Raw genomic sequence first — 23,028 nt, 5'->3', positions numbered from 1 at the left:
AGGTAGAGTTCAAGGTCTTCAACAAATAAAGAAAACAAAATCGGTGACTTTACCTCCCCTTGTCTCAGGCCAACAGCATAACTCAAATAATCTGAGTAAGATGAACATGATTTAACACGAGACTTGACATTTGAATACATATCCTTAACTATTCTAAGCAATTTGCCTTGAATACCAGACTTAAACATTTTCAGCCATAATGCATTACGGTATATACTATCGAAACATTTTAACATGTCGACGTAAATTACATACAAACGTTTATTTTCATTTAAATAATTTTGAACAATTGACATCAGTATAAAAATAGCATCAACAGTCGAATATCCTTTCCGAAATCCGAACTGCGCATCCGAAATAATAGTATTTTCATTGCAAAAACTTTCGATGCGCTTATTTAAAATCGTGGAAAATAATTTTGAAAAACAACTTACTAGAGTAATCCCTCTATAGTTATTGACATCGTTTACAGAACCTTTTTTATGCAAAGGGATTATAACGCCTTCTGTCCACTTATCGGGAAAGAAACCCGATACAAAGATACCGTTAAATAAGTCACACAAATGGGCAGATAAAATATCAGCACATTCAATAAAATATTCATTCAAAATACAATCACTGCCAGATGATTTATTACGTTTTAAATGTTTAATTGCATACTTAACTTCTTTAACAGATATAGGTACATCAAGTTCAGGAAATGTTGAATTTTCTAGGTTAAAATCATTATTTAGACAGAAATCTTCTGCTTCAGTATTACAAAAATCAGACATATTGTTACTAAGATTGTTAAAAAACCTTGTAAATTCTTCTAAAGATATTTTGTTATTTATGACGCTATGTTTTGATTTAAAAAATCGCCAAAAGTCTCTTGGTTTGTGTTTCCTTAAATTTTCAATATTCAACATTTTTTGTCTATAACAAGAGGCTTTCTTCTTACGAATTAAATCTTTATAGTATCTCTTACTTGAACATAAACAATCTCTATTTTGTATCTGATTTACAAGAGTTAAAAACACGTAAAGCGGCGTGGTACAAATTTCGTGCAATAACGCACTCATGATCAAACCATTCCGCATGCTTTATACAGGTATTTACATTGAAACTCGGGTTTGTACTATAAACACGGCTTTTGGAAAATAACGGGTCCGCAACACTGCGAATGGTATCAGTAAAACTATTCAAAACGTCGTTAATTGATGAACGACTTGAAAAATCTATATGTTGCACAATATTATTAAATGTAGGTAACAATGAAATAATCCCTGAGCGAAATTGCTCGCGTAAAACATCGTCCCATTTATAATTGACATCAGTGTATGACTTAAACTCTGATGGGACATTATTACAAAACAAAGAGAAATGTAGAGGTGCGTGGTCACTAAATTCATTGAAGTCGTGCATGTCAAAATCCGATATAGTTGAAAATGTGATTTCTTTTGTCAACAAATAATCAATGACAGACGTACCGTTATGAGAATAAAAAGTATGCTTGCAGCTATTGCCCACTCTGCCATTAACAATGCGTAAACCTGTGGCTTTACATAAATCTAATAGTTTTACACCATGACTATTTACTAAAGTATCTATTGAGTCCCTAACTAAGGTGTTATCTGGGCAATAATCATCATCATCATATACAGTGTTAATTATGTCTTGAACAATATAATCATATTTATTTCCAACTCTACTATTTAGGTCACCTACAACAAAAATTTGGCCAAGTTCAGAATAGTAAGTAATATCATTTTCTAAAATTTCAAAGAGATCAACGTTAAGTGTATTGTACACTGGAGAATCCTGCCCCCATAAATAGGTTGCACATATATACATATCATTTGGGGTATTAAAGAAAGTATGGTCAAGTTTTAGCCAAATAATTGTATCATAGTGATTTTTTACAATTTCAATACCATCAGATAATTCAGATTTAATATACAAAATAATGCCACCAATATTTCTTCGAGCTTTTTTATGTTGGAATTTTCTAAAAAAGTTAAAAGTTAAATATCCACTTAAATTTATATCGCTATTACTATTTGACCATGTTTCATACAGAAAACATATATCATGATTGCTCAAAATATTTACAAAATTAGGACATGACTTTTTACAATCTGTTAGACCGTTTATATAAGGAATTATTATTTTACATTACCCCACCCACTTCTGACCATTTCAGAAAGTGATATGTCCTTAAACTTTACTTTATAAATTAAACGAGTTCGAGATAATTGACGTTGACAGACTTTTATCAGATGGTCATAGCCTGTTATCTATCACAGTTAATTTACCCTTTGATAAAACCCTAACCCCGATCCCAGAAATAAACACTAAAAACACCCCCCGCCCCCCTAAATGGAATCCTAATAAACAAAACGACTTTGTTTCTAATATAGACAATACAGAAATAAATGAAATACAGGAATTGCTGAATAATCGTCCAAATAATGACATACAAACATTCTTAAATAAAATTACCAATAAAATCTCAAATATCTTCCTACAGTCTGCGCGCAAATCGTTCCCTCACCAAATTAATAAACAAAGAAGTAAAACTTCTTATTTAAAAGCTACACCAAAACCATGGTTTGGGCCTCAATGTCACAAGGCACGAAATAAATACAATCACGCTCGTAAAGCTTACCAATTACACAAATCCACACTAAATAAACGTAACCTAGATTCGGCCAGCCGCCACTATAAACACGTTCTCAATACGTATATAAACAAACATAAATATACTGTAGAAAATAAGTTACGGTCAATGAACGCCTCAAACCCCAAAGAATATTGGAAACTTTTAAACAATATAAATAAAAGTAAAAAGGAAAGTGAAAGCCCAAATATCGAACAGTTTTTTAAATTCTTTAAAGATACTAACGCAACTATACACCCAGATATATTGCCACCAGACCCGGATGAACATGGTACACCTGATACATACAATGTCGAAGCCTTGAATACACCTATCACCTGCAACGAAATAAATAAAGTGATTATAAAATTAAAGAATGGCAAAGCGCCATCACAAATTGACAATGTTTTAAATGAATTCATTAAGAACACTTCTTTCAAAATGCTCCCAATATATTGCAGTCTTTTCAACACAATTTTAGACACCGGAATCTTACCTGAAGCTTGGTTAATCGGTGCAATAAAACCCATATTTAAAAATAAAGGATCTAAGCTTGATCCTAACAATTACAGACCGATTACAATTTTAAGTTGTTTAGGCAAGCTATTTACAGCTGTAATTAACAAACGAATAAACACTTTTCTAGAAGACAATAACTTACTTCATGAGAACCAAGCTGGATTTCGCTCAGGTTATTCGACATGCGACCATATATTTACATTAAATATGCTTATTCAAAAATTAAGGGCCGCTAAAAGAAAATTATTTTGTTCATTCATAGATTTTTCGGCTGCATTCGATTCTATCTGGAGAACAGGTCTGTGGCATAAAATACTTAAACTTGGAATTCAAGGTAAAATATTCACCATTATCACAAATTTGTATTCTAATATTAAATCCTGTGTTTCTCTCAATGGTGAACTATCCCAAATGTTTTTTAGTACTTTAGGAGTGAGACAAGGAGAAAACCTATCTCCTATACTTTTCTCTATGTACATGAACGATCTTGATGCTTTCTTACAACAAACGTGTAATGGAATAAGTCTAGAAGTTAATATAAATGATGCCATCCACTTCCTAAAATTACTTATCTTACTATATGCAGATGACACCATAATCCTCGGTGAAAATGAAGAAGAATTCCAAAACAAACTGAATTGCTTCTATAACTACTGCACAACTTGGAAATTAAATGTCAATTATTCCAAAACTAAAGTTATGGTTTTTGGGACAACTAAAACCTCCAAATATAAATTCTACATAAATAACCAATTGCTCGAAACAGTCAAAGAATACAAATATCTAGGTGTCTTTTTCTCTTCATCTGGAAGTTTTTTAAATTGTAGAAAATATCTCGTAGAACAAGCCACCAAGGCACTGTTCCACGTGTTCACAAAAATAAATAATCTTAATTTACCAATTGACCTGCAAATCAAACTATTTGACCAAACTATAGTCCCTATTTTGACATATGGTTGTGAAGTATGGGGATATGAGAATCTAGACATAATCGAGAATGTCCATTGTTCTTTCCTACGAAGAATCATTAAAGTTAAAAAATCTACGCCAAGATATTGCTTATATGCAGAACTTGGAAGATACCCGCTGGATATAATTATAAAAACAAGAATGATAAGGTTTTGGAACAAGATAATAACAAGCAAACACACTAAATTTTCCTTTTTGATGTATAAATTTATGATAAACTCACATATAAACAATAAATGGACTAACTTTATTGCCAGCATCTTAAACTCTACTGGCCTTTCATTTTTATGGTTACAGCAAGAGAACATTTCGACAAATAACATACATAAGCAAGTCAAGACAACTTTAACTGATCAGTTTATCCAGTGTTGGAATGCGCAGATACAATGTTCATCTAAAGGCAAAATGTATGGATTATTTAAAAATAATACCAACTTTGAACATTATCTTACAGCCTTACCTCAATCACTACGATTAAGTATGCTGCATTTCCGCACCGGCAACCATCTATTCCCAGTTGAGTCTGGCCGCTTTTCTCAAAACTTCATACCCCATGAGAATCGAAAGTGCAACCTCTGTAATACAAACGACATTGGGGACGAAATGCATTACCTTTTATTATGTCCTCACTTCAAAGAAAAAAGAACAAAATTAATCCCTTCTAATTATACGCTCCGTCCAAACGTCATTAAATTCCATGATTTAATGTGCACTAACAATCCTGTCACACTTAAAAACACAGCTTTATTTATGAAACACTTAATCAATGCCTTTCGGCGCTCGTAATAAAATAGTTGCATACACGTACCTAAAGACACAGTATTTTCTTTTGAGAAGTATACCTCTAATACTCTAAAATTAATGACCCACATAATAATATAAAACCTACCTCGCTATGGCGCACGAAATAATCCAATTGCCATTGTTAAAAGTTCCACTCTATTACGTTTACAAACAGTCCAACTCATCCATCAATGAAATATTACGCTACACTGTCTCATCACGTTTATATAACACTCCCGTCAATGAAATGCCAGTTATCGCTTCTATCGACAATCCACACAACGCAGGGGCACCATAGAGGGTTGTACGCTTATTACCGTTTACATTTTATGAACTGAAATTCCTGATAAACGTCTAACCGAATTATTTAATTGCTTAATAGTTCCCCGACGGTTACCCTCCCTCATTTTATTAGACGGGAGAGTACTCTATTTATACTAGGAAGACCTACCTACGTTCAACCATAAAATCACATTAAAAAATGGATATTGCAAAAATTAAAACTCACTACTCGAATGCATGTTCTTGTATGTATTAAATAAAGAAAATGTCACGTAAAAAAAATGATTAAAAATAAATAAATAATAATATAAAAAATGGTAGAACTATGTTCCCTGTCTTATGGTAAGTGTAATCGTAATATTTGCTCTTCCTAGCTTTATAATCACCACTATCATAATCATCATGGCCATCACCATTGTCGTCATCTCGATCATCATCATGATTACTAGTATCATCATTATCAGTATTACTATCATTATTAGCGTCGTTGTTGTTGTTGTTACTATTACTAGAAGTATTATTATAACTAACGCTGTTGTTGTAAATCATTAATCCTACTCTTTAATATGGAGTGTATCCACATAAATATTCCACCACTAACTGTTAACTATTTAATGTTGTTGTTTGTGTTACTTTTGTAGAAGTACTATTATAACAAATGTTGTTGTTGGTGATCACTATACATTATTTTGTAATTAGAACGAATTCACATACGTACTTAACTATTAATTATCCAACACCTACGGGTTCGAAACCCAAATTTTCTTTTGTTTGTAGACAATATATTGTTTAAATAACCATTATGTTACTGACCCTCTACTGGAGAATTTTCACATGACAACCACTTTCCCAATTGATCTACTATGATTTATCGTATATAATACTGTTTGTTTGATATCTGTGTAATTATCTTATACATATGCTCACATGTTATTACAAAATGTCATTGTTTTGTAACCTGTGAAAACAAATAAAGTTCTGTTCTGTTCTTAAATAGATGTGTAGATAATTCATTTCTCGATAATGTTCCATAAAAATTATGTGATGACACTTTGAATTTTGCACGCCTGAGCAATTTAAATCCAACCACTATTCAATTTTTCAATACTCTCGATTCGCTCGCTGTGTAGATATAAATCGATAACACGACCTCGATGTAAAGCATCTGGTTTAAATGTGGAAGAATAAACGACGAAAAATACAGTTTGCGTTCGTCTGTTGTGGTGCAGAGCGTTACATAATAAACCGATGTTATTATACTTTTCTAGATTTATTTAGCATTGTTTTTTTCTAAAGTGACAATTAAAAAGTTCTGCAATAAATTACATCTTTTATTTTTATACTGTACATAAATAATATTGATACAGATCGTACAGTATACCTTCCTATGTAACGTAGAATGTAAGTACATAAAACAACACAGACAGAGGTGCGAAAAAGACATGCATAAAAACTTGCTGAAACTTAGTAGAGTGAATAAAAACTGCACCATATCTGTTTTGAACATATGCTTATTAAATCGACAAAGATTAGCATACTTGTTAGATCTAGTTAGGTAAAAGTCGGTGTTAAAAGCTATTGTTAAATAAAATTACGCGTACACGTTACACCGTAATGCCTTCTTCTGATTGGTTCATATTTAAATCAGTTTCATGACCTGGCTACAGGTCAGTGATTGTTTTGCGATTTAAGCAGAAGTTTAACTGAAGAATTTATGCCTTTCGAACTTTAATTCGACGATATTTGAGATAAAAATGGACTTCTGAACTAAAACATTATGAGTTGGTAATGGAATTTTGCAATTTTACGCAAATTGATGAAAATTTAAACTTTCTGGCTTCCAACACATTTTTAACTTTTCCCTGATGAGATGTTCCAAAGAATTTAGCCCATATAAAAAGTATCTAAATTCTTTGCGCGTCTTATAAATGAGACTATACCCATAGCGGATCACTTTGATGTTCAAATCTGCGTAAAGAGATAAATAGTTAACATTTTTAGATGCTTTTTGCACACAGCATCTTCAAGGCCTGTTCTTTAAAACGCATTGATTGAATCTTTATCTGACCTACTCTTTGTCAAACATTTCGGTATGTTTTGCTGACATGTATATACGACTTTGTTGACTTCCGTCTTATTTTCAAATCGAGGTTGAACATTATTTGCGGCCACGTGCTACAACTCTTTTGGAAAGGAAGATGTTTACTAGTCTTTCTGCCTGCAAAAGTCCATTTCAGTTTTGATTCGTGTTTAAGATTTTGCAACACCATAAATGAAATGAAGAATTAGGGCAATAACAGATCAAGCGTGATTATATGCGTATTGATAATATATTATATTAAAATATGCAAATCCTGTTAAATCTTTCAATAAATGATCTCAATCTTAATGTTTTATTTATGCTCCATGTTCAATATCGATGATTAGATATGATTCAAACAATTTACATGGTTTATAAGATGCCCATATCTTTTCGATTTATTTAGGATTTTCAACAGATCATTCATTCATACAAGAACGTCATGCCTAAAGTGTAGATACAAGATAACATATAGAAAACAATTAATAACAAAAACAATGAATATACTTTATAACTGGCAATGTTACTTGGTCATTGTAAACGACAAAGTTCATGTTTCAACAGTTCAAATAGCGTGTTAGGTGCCCTCCTGAATGGTTTCGATCACGTGATCTGTTATGGCTACAACTGATCGGACAGTGCATGAATTCTGACGCGAAAAAAGGTATCACAAATACATTTTGCCTGCGCTTAAAAATAAGACTATGCGCTAATACAGGAAGCAAAGGTAATATTTAATCAAACTGGTGTAAAAGAAGTCTCAAAACATTTATTGCTTTTCACCAGAACAACTGTATTACACTACTGATCTGGTAATGGTAACTTGACTGTATATGTAATTTGTTTATGCAGACTTGCATGTAGCGGCAAATCAATGAGAATGCATGCATGAAAAATATGTCGATTTAATAGATTAATCATAAAACACGTAAGAATCGTAGTATTCCTTAATGCTTTTTACATATGTAATGATTTTCATTATAACAACTTATAAAAACATGGTCTTATTCTCGTTCTCAACTTTGCTTGACAATTTACACAAATCGGCTGCTGTAAAAAGTCACATGACCATGGTCAAATCATGGGGCGAATTAATTTTTAATGATGTACACTGAAAGGTTCGAAAGCAGGTACTCGTTGTTTGGGCAGCATTGACAGTTTTACATGATATGGTGGTGCTGGAAACTTGCAAAAAATCTGTAATCAAAAGAGGATTAAAATAACAATTAAAGTTGACAGCCATGAAGAAACAAGTTCTATGTCAAAAAAAGTTCCTATTAATATGTTTCACTATTTTCAATCTTAATCGTCACTATATTTGACGTGTCAAAAATTAAGAGGTTTCCTCCCCAGACGTTTTCTCCCTGGACGTTTCACCCCCATGGCCATTTCCAATTAAATAGATCTAATTATAATTGTTGTTATAAGTGCCTGAAAATTTTCTTTTATTAATTGAGATCATTGAAAAATTGAGTAAAAGCACAGCTTTGATGTTCTTTGATGGTCATTTTAAGTGCACTAGTATGTTACAAATTGAACTATTATAGCCTATTGTATTATGAATTGAGCAGGGTTGTCATTATTAACCGATTGCGGATCGAATTCATCGGTTCGTCTTCGTTCTTTTTTTGCACTCGTTACTCTAAAGCGCGAACGAACAAATAAATTATTCCCGGAACGGGCTACACGCTACTATACTGCCTTTCTATGTTTATGTTTTTGCGGCTGTATTTAAGTTATCCTTTTTTCTTATAATCAAACTGTATGTTTGCCAACATCGGATAAAAATGTACATAATAAATATAGCTAATGTAAATAAAATGAAAGCTATCCATAAATGTCGGTGTTAATTGCTACTCACAGCAAATGTTATTTTGTTAATATGCCTCCCGACAATATACAGTATAAAATCTGTGTTGTATTGCATTGCTCTGTGCATGTTAATTGTTTATTTTATATAGTGTACATATTATTCAAATATCGCAACTGTGGACTTTTCTCTCTCTCTCGAAAAATAAACTCAGGTTACACCTAACTACGACTACTAGTGATTGACATTGAATTAAATCTACTTATAAAGCCCAATACCTAAAAAAAACTTCCCATTTTCTGTTTTCATCATTGTCTGCCTGATTCATCATCTCGATATATAACTTTTTATATATACATGTAAAGACATGTCCACGCCCCCCCCCCCCTCCCAACGAACTAGTTAAAATTGAATGTGTTTGAACACTCCATTTAATAGTTTCCCTTTGTATCGTGTATTATAGTATTGTATTATATGTTTACATTATGCATGCTATAAATGATCAACTTGAACCGGATAATATTGTTAAAACCTGTTTTTTTTCATGTTGCCCTTATTGTATACCTTGTATACTTGGGTGAAAATAAAGAGTTGTTCTGTTCTGTTCTGTTTAAAATCGCCAGAAAATCGGTTGTTTTTCCCGAATCTTTATAATTGCGATCGGAAGTTTTGATCACGCAAACCGACAATAATTGACGAGGAATAACCGTAGTATAGTAGAGCAACGCCCGGTGATTGCTGATTCGATGTAAAGGCGAGAATTTACGCTAGCATTTCTGATCGGAAATCAAAGTTTAACCAAGCATCTGCACGCATGGAAAAAATCGTCTAGCTATAGGTACACGGACAGGTTGATTTACGGAATACGCTGGATTGTTTAGAAAAGAAAATAAAAATATGAAAATATATAACAAGCTGACCTTTTTAAAACTCCGTTCAAATTAACTATTTCAAATGAAAGTACATAAAATACGTTAGCGTAGTTTATATCACTGATTACAAAAGTATGTTCAAGAGTGTGAATGTACGTTTATCAACTATAAACACATTTTGCCCCATGTAATATTCAAAACATTTAACAACATCATTTTCTGCGTTTTACCTTTTCGATCAGCCTCATTGTCCTCAGACTGACCGATCCCAGCGGAGGCGACCGGAAGTTACCTCACAGTGTCCGCCATTCAGAACATGAAAACGTCTGTTTTCCTCGGCACTGGGTTGATTTCTTCACCAAAACTTTCTATGATAAATAATTTGCCACACAATATAAACATCATCACTATCTGTTGTCCCATACCTTGATTATTTAGCTAAGCATGTACTCCAACACGTATTCGTTAGATAAAGTCAAATGGAGGGAGGGAAGTGCGGAGGGAGGAATCTGAACGGTGCAAGATTGGAAACAATTTTAAAAGGACTTAAAGGTACTTGTTCACAGTTAAGTAACATAACGACTTTTCGAAACATTTGATTTAAAAATAATATATGCATTATGATTAAGGAAGCGAAATAAGGCTTTTGACGAAGAAAAATGTTAAAAATATTGGTTCATTACCGGATAATCATCATTCAAAATCGGAAAGATAAGCGAGTTTCCTCTAAAATATAGAAAATACGTCGAGTATAAATAAAGTGGTTATTATTTGCTCGTGATTATAATAGGGTGCACGGCGCAGTAGTAGCGCGTTGTCTTGTGCTTCAAGAGGAATCGAGTTAGATTTTTTGTCAACCTTTTTCCACTGCGATTATAATTAGTTTAGACCATTAAAACATAATAGATTTGTTAGCAAAAGTATTTTTTTTTTCAAAAATACTTAAATTAAGTTCCTGTAACATTCAAATGAATAATCGACTTTTTAAGTATGTGAAATAATTCTTTATATTATAACACGATTGTCGCTTACATGGATGCAATTTAAGTCGTTAAACTTTATATTTACAATCGCACAATAAAAACGGTCATATCAAGTTACAATTAAAATGAATTTGCACTATCTTTTGTATATCAGGAAATAAACAACCCCTGGCGTCTTGAAGCCTACATATTCAAATATCTTGCATCAAATCGTTTTTTATCGTCTGATAAACACATGAAATCAGATCGGAAACTAATCATTAACACCATGCAATAATTATACACAAAGAAGATACCGTTAAATGACTTTTAAAGGGGCCGTCCAACAGATTTTGGCATGTTTCGCTTTAAATGCTTTATATTGATAAATTTAAACATTTGAACTAAAAATCTCCATTCAAAAATAAGAAAACAATTAAAAAAAGTAAAATAGTAACCCTCAACAGGGCTCGAACCACTGAGCCCTGGAGTCCTGGAATAAAAAGTCTCCCACCTAGCCCACTCGACCATCCACGCTCATGCTGAAAGCGGATGTATTTTTTTTAGCTATTAGCTATATAAGCAATCCCCGTAGTTTCCCAAAATATCGTCTCGCGTCGCACGACGCTTTATCTGTTGGACGGCCCCTGTAAATCTTATCGTTGGAACGTCACATGCTGTAACGATAGAACCCATTTCTTTGTTATTTAATATTAATCATCGGGCCTCATTTGTATAGAATTGTACATTTGTCAAGTTATGTAAGTTTTGAGATTTTTCTGTTTGGAGGTTATAATAGGGGTTTTAAGCAAGTTTTTGTGAGGCACATTATTCAGTGTGGTAGAAGATACATTTTAAGCCAAAACACGATTAAATACGTTTAGTTTTAAGAAACTTCTATCTTCAAATTTTTGTAAATTGTTATGTTTTTCTGTAAAGTAAGACTTACGAGCCTCAGTAGTTTACGCTTGTAGTCGTACAATATCGGGTTGTTCAGTTCGAGTTCAAGGACAGCATGTTTCTCGCTTTGGGCATGTTTCTCGCTTTTACAACTATAAATCGGGAGACTATGTGACATACACGGACAGTTACAGCATTGCGACTATAGCACTAGCTGGGAAGTAAGTATCCGCAACATACGGCATTTGGGTAAGTTATTTTATTTTCCATTACATTTTTATGTCCCCCACTATAGTAATGGGGGACATATTGTTTTTGCCCTTTCTGTTGGTCTGTTGGTCTGTTGGTCTGTTGGTCTGTCTACGCCAACTTTAACATTTTGCAATAACTTTTGCTATATTGAAGATAGCAACTTCATATTTGGCATGCATGTGTATCTCATGAACCTGCACATTTTGAGTGGTGAAAGGTCAAGGTCAAGGTCATCCTTCAAGGTCAGAGGTCAAATATACGTGGCCAAAATCGCTCATTTTATGAATACTTTTGCAATATTGAAGATAGCAACTTGATATTTGGCATGCATGAGTATCTCATGGAGCTGCATATTTTGAGTGGTGAAAGGTCAAGGTCATCCTTCAAGGTCAGAGGTAAAATATATGTGGCCCAAATCGCTTATTTGATAAATACTTTTGCAATATTGAAGATAGCAACTTGATATTTGGCATGCATGTGCATCTCATGGAGCTGCACATGTTGAGTGGTGAAAGGTCAAGGTCATCCTTCAAGGTCAGAGGTCAAATATATGTGGCCCAAATCGCTTATTTTATGAATACTTTTGCAATATTGAAGATAACAACTTGATATTTGGCATGCATGTGTATCTCATGGAGCTGCATATTTTGAGTGGTGAAAGGTCAAGGTCAAGGTCATCCTTCACAAGGTCAAGGTCATCCTTCAAGGTCAAACGTCATATAGGGGGACGTTGTGTTTCACAAACACATCTTGTTGATACTTGTTTTTGCTAGGTTTGAAATAAATTGTTGTTTTATTTAAATATTGCAATTTATGCTTATAGGAATACAGTAAATTGTTGTTTTCATTTTTACAAGTAAACGCCATAGTCGAGTTTCTTTTTAAAACTATTTGTCAAAACGGAAATTTGCATGAACCTGTGTAATAGTTTGCTTTTGTACATAATACTAGGTATGCTAGGCATGTATAATAATGACTTTGTAAATGCCTATATCAATATATTGTGTAGACGCTTTGTGTTAGTTGATTTACCAAACCATTAGAGTTTGATTTAATTGAATATTACACATAACGGTGGAGTATAACATTTAACATTCAGATGTTAGTTGGTGAATTGAGTATTATATGTGCAACTCTTTGGCACACATTTACTATATGCATTCAAGCGAGTAGTAATATTTTATAAGAAACTTATGCATTTATGGAATTAAATAAGTTTGTTATAGCCTAATAGGACATTGTACCATATATATTTATATGGTAAGACTGTTAGACAGTCGTTAATGGCACAGTATTTACTAATGTCATTTATTTTAGCCGTTTCAATGTGGTGAGTCGTATGGTATGATAGACGTCAGGTCGTCAACGCACCGTTAGCGTGACGCCAGTGCTACGTGAGCATCCGCAAGTCTACAGGGCGTCATACTCGTTGACAGTACCTACGACACCTCGTTATAAGGCGGAAATACGGGGAACCGTTCGCACCGGTACATGGCCGGTCACGTAAGACGTCATCAGTACGTTCTACTTCCGGGCATAGTCTGCTCGGCGTTTGACAACGTTCTACTTCCGGGCATAGTCTGCTCGGCGTTTGACAACGTTCTACTTCCGGGCATAGTCTACTCGGCGTTTGACAACGTTTTACTTCCGGGCATAGTCTGCTCGGCGTTTGACAACGTTCTACTTCCGGGCATAGTCTGCTCGGTGTTTGACAGAACACTACTTCCGGGCTTGATACAGCTCGGGTATCTCGCTCTACTTCTGTGCTTGATATAGCTCTGGTAACTACAGTCTACTTCTGTGCTTGATACAGCTCGGGTATCTACAGTCTACTTCTGTGCTTGATACAGCTCGGGTATCTACAGTCTACTTCTGTTCTTGATACAGCTCGGGTTATCTGCACTCTACGTTCGGGCTTGATACAGCTCGAAGTTTGCTACTTCGCAGAACACTACAACCGGTACTCGGATTCTGTTCTGGTCATTGACGGCTGGACATAAGTTCAGGTCGTGACACTCAATATTAATCCACCACTACATCTACCATCTACAGTTGGACTACGTTAATTGGCCATTAACTTTGATATGTTTTTGTTCATTTCTTTTAATAGTCATATCATATTGTAAATAGTTTATTTTAATGTTGTAAATAAATTGATTTATTTTTCACGTGTATTTGTATCTGGTTCGGGGGTGGGGGGTATTGCGCTGGGTTATCACAGCTATTGCAATCCTGACGGTTACACATGCCTCCAAAATAAACCGGTTATTTTTTGCCATGTTTAAAATGTTTTAATCTTATCGTCGTTTACATAATATGCCTACACCCCTTTCTTCAATTACCTCATATGCCTATAATACCTATCGGCAATAAAGTCAAATGACTATAAAGCCTATCGTCTTAAGAATCAAAAGTCTATAAAACATGTCAACGATTGCATCACTTATCTATTCATCTAAGTGATTTAATCGTAAAATACAGATTTGAATTCAGCAGGATACTGATTTTAACGGGTAGAATTATCTAAGTAAAACGGCAATATATTTGAGATAGAAGCATTCAAATCCCAGTGAAACATTGATTAAAGTATATATTCATTTGTAACATTGTTCCTGTAACGTAGTCATCGCCACACGATAAACGTTGACAAAGTCCTTTTCTGAATTCTTTACGTTTTATGTCTGCTTATGTCTGCTTCTTAGCACAACACCATGTTTTCAAATGTTTGTCAAATTAATGACGCGAAGACCCGTAACGGGCCCCCGCACGCGGCAGCAAGCAATAATGCGCCTTCTATGTTCGGCTGCGCGCTTCAAACCTTTTTTTATTATACGCCCGTTTAAAAAAAACGGGCCGTATTATAGTTTCACCTAAGCGGCGGGCGGGCAGGTGGGCGGGCTGGCGGGCGGGCGGGCAGGTGGGTGTGCGGGCGGGTGGACGGGCGGGTGGACGGGCGGGCGGACGGGCGGGCGGACGGGCGGGCGGGCGGCGTCCACAGCAGTGTCCACTCTCTAATTCAAATAGTTTTTATTCGATTTTCACCAATTTTGGTCAGTAGTTGTATCTAGACAATATCTAGGACAAGTTCGAATATGGGTCATGCCGGTACAAAACCTAGGTAACAGGGTCAATTAGTGCATTTCAAGCATTTAGCATGGTGTCCGCTCTCTAATTGAAGTAGTTTTCATCCGATCGTCTACAACCTTGGTCAGAAATTGTATCTGGACAATATATAGGTCAAGTTCGAATATGGGTCATGCCGGGTCAAAAACTAGGTCATGGGGTCACTTAGTGCATTTATAGCATTTAGCATGGTGTCCGCTCTCTAATAGAAGTAGTTTTCATCCAATAATCGCCAAACTTGGTCAGAAGTTGTATCTAGACAATATATTTAGGTCAAATTCGAATATGAGTCATGCCTGGTCAAAAACTAGGTCACAGGGTCACTTAAACCATTTCAAGCATTTAGCATGGTGTTCGCTCTCTAATTCAAGTAGTTTTCATCCGATCTTCACCAAATTTGGTCACAGGTTGTGTCTAGACAATATCTACATGTAGGTCAAGTTTAAATATGGGTCATGCAGGTTAAAAACTAGGTCACGAGGTCACTTAGTGCATTTCAAGCATTTAGCATGGTGTCTGCCCTCTAATTGAAGTAGTTTTCATCAGATCTTTATCAACTTTGGTCAGAAGTTGTGTCTAGATGATATGTAGGTCAAGTTCAAATACGGGTCATGGTAAAGTTATCAAGTTGTCCAAAGCCTTAAAACGGGCGTATCTTGTGACAGTTTGGCACTCTTGTTAACACAGATATAAATAATGAAAACTTTTTGTTACGCGTGCGATTCTGATTGGCCGTTTGTACAGTAACGTGTCTGCAACGTAAATATGACGTATGCAACGGACACATAACGAATACATACGGAATTGACCGAAGATTGACACATAAGGTAAGCAAATATTCGTGCCCGGTACTTATTGACATTTGATAACCCGAGGCTACTGAAATGATGATCTAGGTGACTGTCTATTTAAGATTGGATGAAATTTGGTACATATTTCGATTATTATATAAATTCAATCATGCTCAAAATGTGCGTTATGTTACATTCCAAAAGTGTGTGACATGAAAATGGAGTGCTGCAAAAAGTTCGTATATTCATAGACTCAAATGACATGAAGACAAATGTATATCAATTAAACCCTCCCCTTTAATTATGATATGGTGAATGTTAATAAATGTTGGTGCGTAAATGGTCTTAATTTAGTTAAAAATGCAGAATAACAAACACACTTAGCAATAATTGCTGAAATTGTATCAAATGACAGAAGTTTGTGTGTATCAACAACACCAAACGCCAACTGCTTTAGAACAAAATTTAATGTATTTGTAACCAAAGCCTAGACTGTCGCAAAGAATGCCGATTATTTCGATAATCCTGCGATTCCGCGGATGACCTTTCTTAAATGTAAACTTCTCTCGATAAGCATTAGGCTGTTGTTTACCGAAACTTTTTACATGTAACAGATGTAACATGAGTTGATATGATTATTACCCTTCAACTTATTTGAAAACTGATCGCTTTTACTTGATTCATTTGAGATCTTTTGTTTTTCATCTTTAGGGACTGTTTAATTGGACAATTTCAGGCATGCAAAAATCATACACGCATCGACATGCCATATTATCACTGATACATAGTTCAAATACAAGAACAATAGCATTCATACAAGAACAATGTATTTTAGATTTTACTCAAGCAAAAAGCTTTAAGACATTTTTATAGGAGTAACTGTATCGAGGATATTTGGTATTTCCACTGCATGGTAATCGTTGATGTGCTCGGGGTTAGACAATGTTTGGACATTAAATATGATTTTTCCCCCTATCTTTCTCTCTGAGTGTTCATCCCTTTGATAGAAAGGTACCTTTTAACAAAATGTACAAGTTAAATTGGTATCGAAGTGGTATATGTGCTGGTATGTAAACCGATGGATCTAATACTAAGGCTTTCAGATGTGCTGCCATATGTTGTATTTCCAACTGGACCATGGAAGTTAAAATTTGCAATTCAATCATGAACATACAATATCGAAACACATATTCAAATATATGGTTTTAAGTTTTATAAAAAGCACATGAAAGACGGGTTTCTTTGACGGCTCCCTTCGCATACGTAGATCTAACGTGGATGTGAATTTCCAAACGTCGTCTTTAGTTTACATATGAGAGGTTAATCAAATAAATGTTCAAAATAAATTTTGTATAGATAAATATATCGGCAGCCTTAAATCATTTGAATTTGTATTTTTAAATGAAAATGGTCCATCGCTTTTACAACTGTTTATGGTGATCGGTCTTATTAGATACAATTAATGCATGGGCTTGAGAAAATATGGCTATACGTATACTGTATGATAAAGCATAACAAATTTCGGACCGGGAATCCCTTCAATTTCTCTCGAAAATGTCATATGTATTTTCAGTATTTTTCTCCATATGGAGACACAGTTATCATACAAAGCGATTAATTTGTATTACCCTGAAAAGTGAAGGTATACATACTATGTAAAAACACTTGTTTTTGGTGTCAAACTGAGAGCGATTATTAAAGCAAATGCTTATTACTGTTTGAAATAATATCAATGTTATAAGTTAAATCCAAACACGTACAGCAATAATTCGGCTCTTTAAGTATCTATTTTGAAGCTTACTAATCACATTAAGTGCGAATCAGTATGTACTTTATGTATACTTTAGTTTGCTAGGGAGACTCAGTCAATTAGAGGCGACCTGTCAATAATACCCGCAAGGGGAGTTAGACAGTATTTATAGATATATAGATTATTAAGCTAATATTGATGCCAGCAATCCTTTCGCGTTGGCCAATCAAAATGCGTTCGCTGTATAGTGCGCTCGAAGAGCAAGCGAATTTGTTTTCAAGTGAAAAGTCGTATTCTAGAGGCGATGCAACGCGCTTTGCATCTGGCAGTACCTTACTACATCTGCGAGATATGGAGTGGATCATTGTGCTTTTTGCTTGAAATGTTATAGACAGTGCTACGAATTTCCAACAAACTCGTAAAATAAAGTATTTAGAACAAACAGTAAAAGGACACTTTATTAGTTCGCGGATGGTTAAGTGCAATACTAGTTCGGGATAAGTACCGTTTTTACATTTTACAAGGGAACACCCGGCTGTGAAGATTCCTTTACAATTAGACCTGTGGCAATTGTTTAAATGCGCCCTGAGAAAGTCCATCGTGTTATATTATGATTGAACACAACTTATAGCCTATACATTTTCCGTTCTAGTTCTTTTGAACACTGCAGTTATAAATGTATAGGACGTTTACATTACAATTGTGGTTGTTGTAAACGGATTTTAATTCTGAAAGGTGCGTTACTTAGCTATACAAAATGTATTTTCTAGACTTGACACACACTTATCATTTGATAATAAAGTAATGTATTATTAAGATTTAGATTTTAATAATCAGAATGAAGATTTTCATATATTTCGCGAATTTATGAGCTGTTTTCATGTATTTTTTTTTCTAAAATTGTTGTCGTCAATTTGTACTACGCTTTGAAAAATGTGTGACTGTTATAATAACTGATACAGAAATGGTGGCAATAAGACAAACAAAGTGATTATCATACTATGTTCAAGTATGTTGAATATTTGAGTAAGTGTTACCTATTCAAAAATGTGTTATATTACATATCAGCCACTGTTTTATTGAAGATTGCATAAAGCAATATCAACTAGAAGTGGCGCGGCAAAGGCTGACGCGTATCCCGACGCCGTATAGATGTTATATTAAAAGGCAATTTTGGGTGGGCATGCCTATGTTGGTGGGGCCCCGGGGTGGGTAATGTGGACATTGATGGTCGAGATAGACCGTATTGTCATAAAAGATGTTTAGTACAAATTTGAAGTCAATTGTTGAATAAATGAAGAAGTTATGTTAAAACAAAATTTTGGGTACGAAAAAAAAGTGGGTACGAACATTTTGGGTACGAAAAAATTATGACAAAAAATATTTTGGGAACGAAAAGAAATTTGGGTAAGAACAAAATTTGGGTACGAAGAAAAATTTGGGTAGAATTTTTTTTTGGGTACGTAAAAAATGTTGGTACGAAAAAAAAGTGGTAACATAAAAATATGGGTACGAAAAAAATTGGGTACGAACAAATTATGCCAAACAAATTTGGGCACGAAAAAAATGTGGGTAGGGACAAAAATGTGGGTACGAAAAACTTGGGAACAAAAAATAATTGTACCAAAAAAGTTGGGGTAGTAAAAAATTTCGGAAGGAAAAAAAAATTGGGTACAAAAAAAAATTTGAGTACGAAAATATATAGGTACGAAAAAATTATGGTACGAACAATTATTTGGGTACGAACACATTTTTGCGTACGGACAAATTTTGGTAGAAAAAAATTGGGGTAGGAAAAAAAATTGGGTAGGAAAAAAAATTGGGTACGAAAAAAAATTGGTTAATTTTTTTTATTTGAGTTTGAACAAATTTGGGTTCGAACACAAATTTGGGTTCAAAAACTTATTTGGGTACGATAAAAATTTGGGTACGAAAAAATTTGGTAAGAAAAAAAGTTGGGTACGAAAAAGAAAGGGAATGAAAAAAAAAATTGGGTACGAAAAAAAAGTTGGGTATGAAAACAATTTGGGTACGAAAAACAAACTGGGTACTAAAAAAATTGTGTACGTAAAAAATTGGGTACAACAAATTTTTGGTACGACACAAAAATAGGGTACGAAAAAAAATTGGGTACGAAATATTTTGGGTGCGATTTTTTGGGGGGATACGGGGAAGTAGTACCCGTGGATCTCTCGATTAATTTATAAGAGGACGGGAACCAAGCTGCCTTTACCTATATCAATGGCCCTGGGATTAATAATGTGGGCATGGGTTTTGGGTGGGCGTGTTTCTCCACTATTTCCTCCTACACTATTAGCATTAGAACATTGAAACTTACACACATGGTAGCTATGAGCATATGTGCGACGGTGCACTATTTTGAATTTTGATCTGACCCCTGGGTAAAAAGTTATTATCATGTGCGTCGCATGTTGTTAGTAAAATGAGTTTTTTTTACCCATTTAACCCATTTATTTGACCATAACCACGACTTATCCCATATTAACTGAATAACAATTTACCAAAGAAACGGCTGGTGGGGATTATTAAATTAGCTATATAATTGAACTATAGTTTGTATTGATTGTCGCCTTTTTTACAGTAAAATATCTATTTCAGATGGCTACAATAATCGGAACTTCAGACAACTGCACAGTGGGTGAACACGATAACGTGTCCTGTAAGGCAATGACAACAAACATTTCACAAACAAATACAATAGATATAGCTTTGCAGCAGTATATTGAATTCGTAGCCTATGTGCAAATCATCATCCCTATTATTTTTGGACTGATTTTTGTGCTAGGGTTGATTGGAAACTCATTGGTTATTTTTGTTATATTTAAGAATGAACAAATGCGCAGCACTACAAACATTTTGATATTGAACTTGGCTATAGCTGATTTGTGTTTTATCATATTTTGTGTTCCATTCACCGGAACTAGATATGTACTTACTAAATGGCCATTTAGAACTGATTGGTGCAAAATTGTACATTACACAATTTATGTCTGTGCTTATGCTAGTGTCTATACGCTTGTTTTATTGTCTTTTGACCGGTATTTAGCAGTGGTTCATCCAATTTCGTCAATGTCTTACTGAACAAAGTGGAACACCATATGGGTCATTATTGCACTTTGGATTATCATTCTAGGTGGACACGTACCACTTCTTTATCATTATGATGTGATTTATTATGAATTCAACAACGAGCAAGAAACGGCGTGTGTAAACGTAGCAACACTTGCCAGTCCGTATTCTGCGAAAGTCTTCTATGGGTCGTTTTTCGTTTTTGGGTATTTTCTACCGTTGACATTGACGTGTGTCTTGTATGGCTTCATGTTGAAGCGCCTGTTGTATGGGGTTGTTCCTGGTGTATCACAAAGAGCTGAAAACATCCGTGCCAAGAAACGAGTCACAAAAATGGTGGTGATTGTCGTTGTAATATTTACCCTCTGTTGGTTGCCTGTACAAATTGTGTTTATGATTGAACACTTTGGCATGTTTAATCACAGCCTAACCTTCTCGGCCATTCTGATGGCTTCCAACGGGCTTGCGTATATGAATTCCTGTGTAAACCCCATTCTGTACTCGTTTTTGTCCGAAAACTTCCGGCGAAGTTTCCGGAAAACACTCTGCTGTGGCTATAACCAATATGAGAGAAGAACTGTAAACATGGAAATGAAAAAAAAGGCCAAAAATACCTCCAAAAACTCCTAACATCATGGCCATTCGATACCACCATCGGCATGTACAGGCATATCTACTTCGTCGTAACATAGATACTACAATAACGGCCAGCTTAACTAAAACAATGTTAACCACTGGTATCAAACACAATTTTTATGGGTAAGGGGATGTAAAAACATTGCGTCTGAATACAAACGTATAGTTAACATACAATGTTAGTATGCCTTGTGCGCCGTATATTTAATTGTATCTGTATTTCGCGTTTTTAATTTTGAGATAATTCAGATAATACTAGTTTATATTCTACCAGATTTGCTGAATACAATGTGTAAAAAAAGCTATCATTTTCAAACTATTTGCGTTGTATACAAAGTCTGGTTAATAATAAAATGTTAATTGTTGTCATCGACAAGTTATTTTTTTTTATCTAATTGCTTTCATTACTTTACTTTCCATATAATCATTGATATTGTATTAAATATCAGGCCCGTAGCCAGGGTTTTGAAAAGTGGGGGGGGGGGGGGTGCGAATTTTCCATTCAACGATTGTTGTTGAGCGACGAAGTGGCGACGGGGGTAGGTAGGTGGGGGAGGGAGTGTCCCCCTCCTGCAATCAGGGAGTTCGGAAGTAATACCCTTAGAAAAACTTGAAAAAGTAACGTAAAATCCAGCATTCCGGTGACTTTTTATCTGTATTGAGAGACTGAAGTTATATACCATTTTTACATGAAATTTCACTGTCATTGACTAAACTCAGTGACTGATCGACATGAATATGATATATCATACATGTATTGCACACTACCGTATTTAAATAACCACCTGTTGTGTTTGGGTAAACAAACGAAGTGAAACGCATGTAATTTCAGTGGCTACTTTATTATCATGCAACGATAGAAGCGATCAATGCCTCACAACTAACTAACACATATCAGAGGTCAACATGCAGTTATGAAGAACATTGGGCGGGGCGTTGCTACGCTTCATTTACATGTAGGCGTGGCATAGCGGAATTATCTAAATACACAACAATTCTCCCCTTTTAATTTCATTGATCATACACATAAATTAAAATGAACATACATACAAATGCGTTTACATGTACATATCAATCCACACAATTCCAACCGTTAGAACGATAAATCAATAAAATCTTTCCATTTCAAGTTCATGACCTCTCTTAACTAAGCATGTCCTTTTCTTCATTATAGGATGCAATTTAAGAACATTAGTGAGCGTCCAAATTAGACACAGGTTGTAAAAACAACCGATAACCTGTCTTTCTCTCCTGTCAACTAAAGTTAATGTCTTTATGCCACTATAACACGTAATTAGCTTAACATTAAACCATCAGTGTCATGGTTACTGCAGGCATTCGGGCGGTCTTCTATTGCGTAATGGATGGCGTCTTTATGGCAATCGTAAATCCGTTTCATTACTACAATTATCCCGGGACTCATTTATTTCCATCGAATTCGGTGCCGGCTGAATTTCTCTGACATTTGTGTTCGCGGCATTTAAAGTAGTTTCTAAGGGTGTGAGAACTGGTACATTTATTCCAGAATAATTATAAATTTCCGTGGCGCGAAGCTGATAAACATGGCGTTT

At 34.8% G+C, this 23,028-nt stretch overlaps 1 long non-coding RNA gene and 1 pseudogene across 1 annotated transcript; both read left to right on the top strand.

Annotated features, from left to right (window-relative positions):
* The first annotated feature begins 12,132 nt into the window (after positions 1-12,132).
* On the top strand, positions 12,133-14,233 carry LOC127868888 (uncharacterized). The gene is made up of 2 exons (XR_008044297.1): positions 12,133-12,462; positions 12,609-14,233. It is a non-coding gene; the product is annotated as an uncharacterized LOC127868888 (long non-coding RNA).
* Positions 14,234-20,479: 6,246 nt separating this feature from the next.
* On the top strand, positions 20,480-21,451 carry LOC127870064 (allatostatin-A receptor-like; annotated as a pseudogene).
* Positions 21,452-23,028: the final 1,577 nt, after the last annotated feature.

This window comes from Dreissena polymorpha, chromosome 2 (genome assembly GCF_020536995.1).
Source record: "Dreissena polymorpha isolate Duluth1 chromosome 2, UMN_Dpol_1.0, whole genome shotgun sequence".
NCBI lineage: Eukaryota > Metazoa > Mollusca > Bivalvia > Myida > Dreissenidae > Dreissena > Dreissena polymorpha.
The sequence above is the reverse complement of the archived record's forward strand: the minus strand, read 5'-3'. Positions and strand labels throughout refer to the sequence as shown.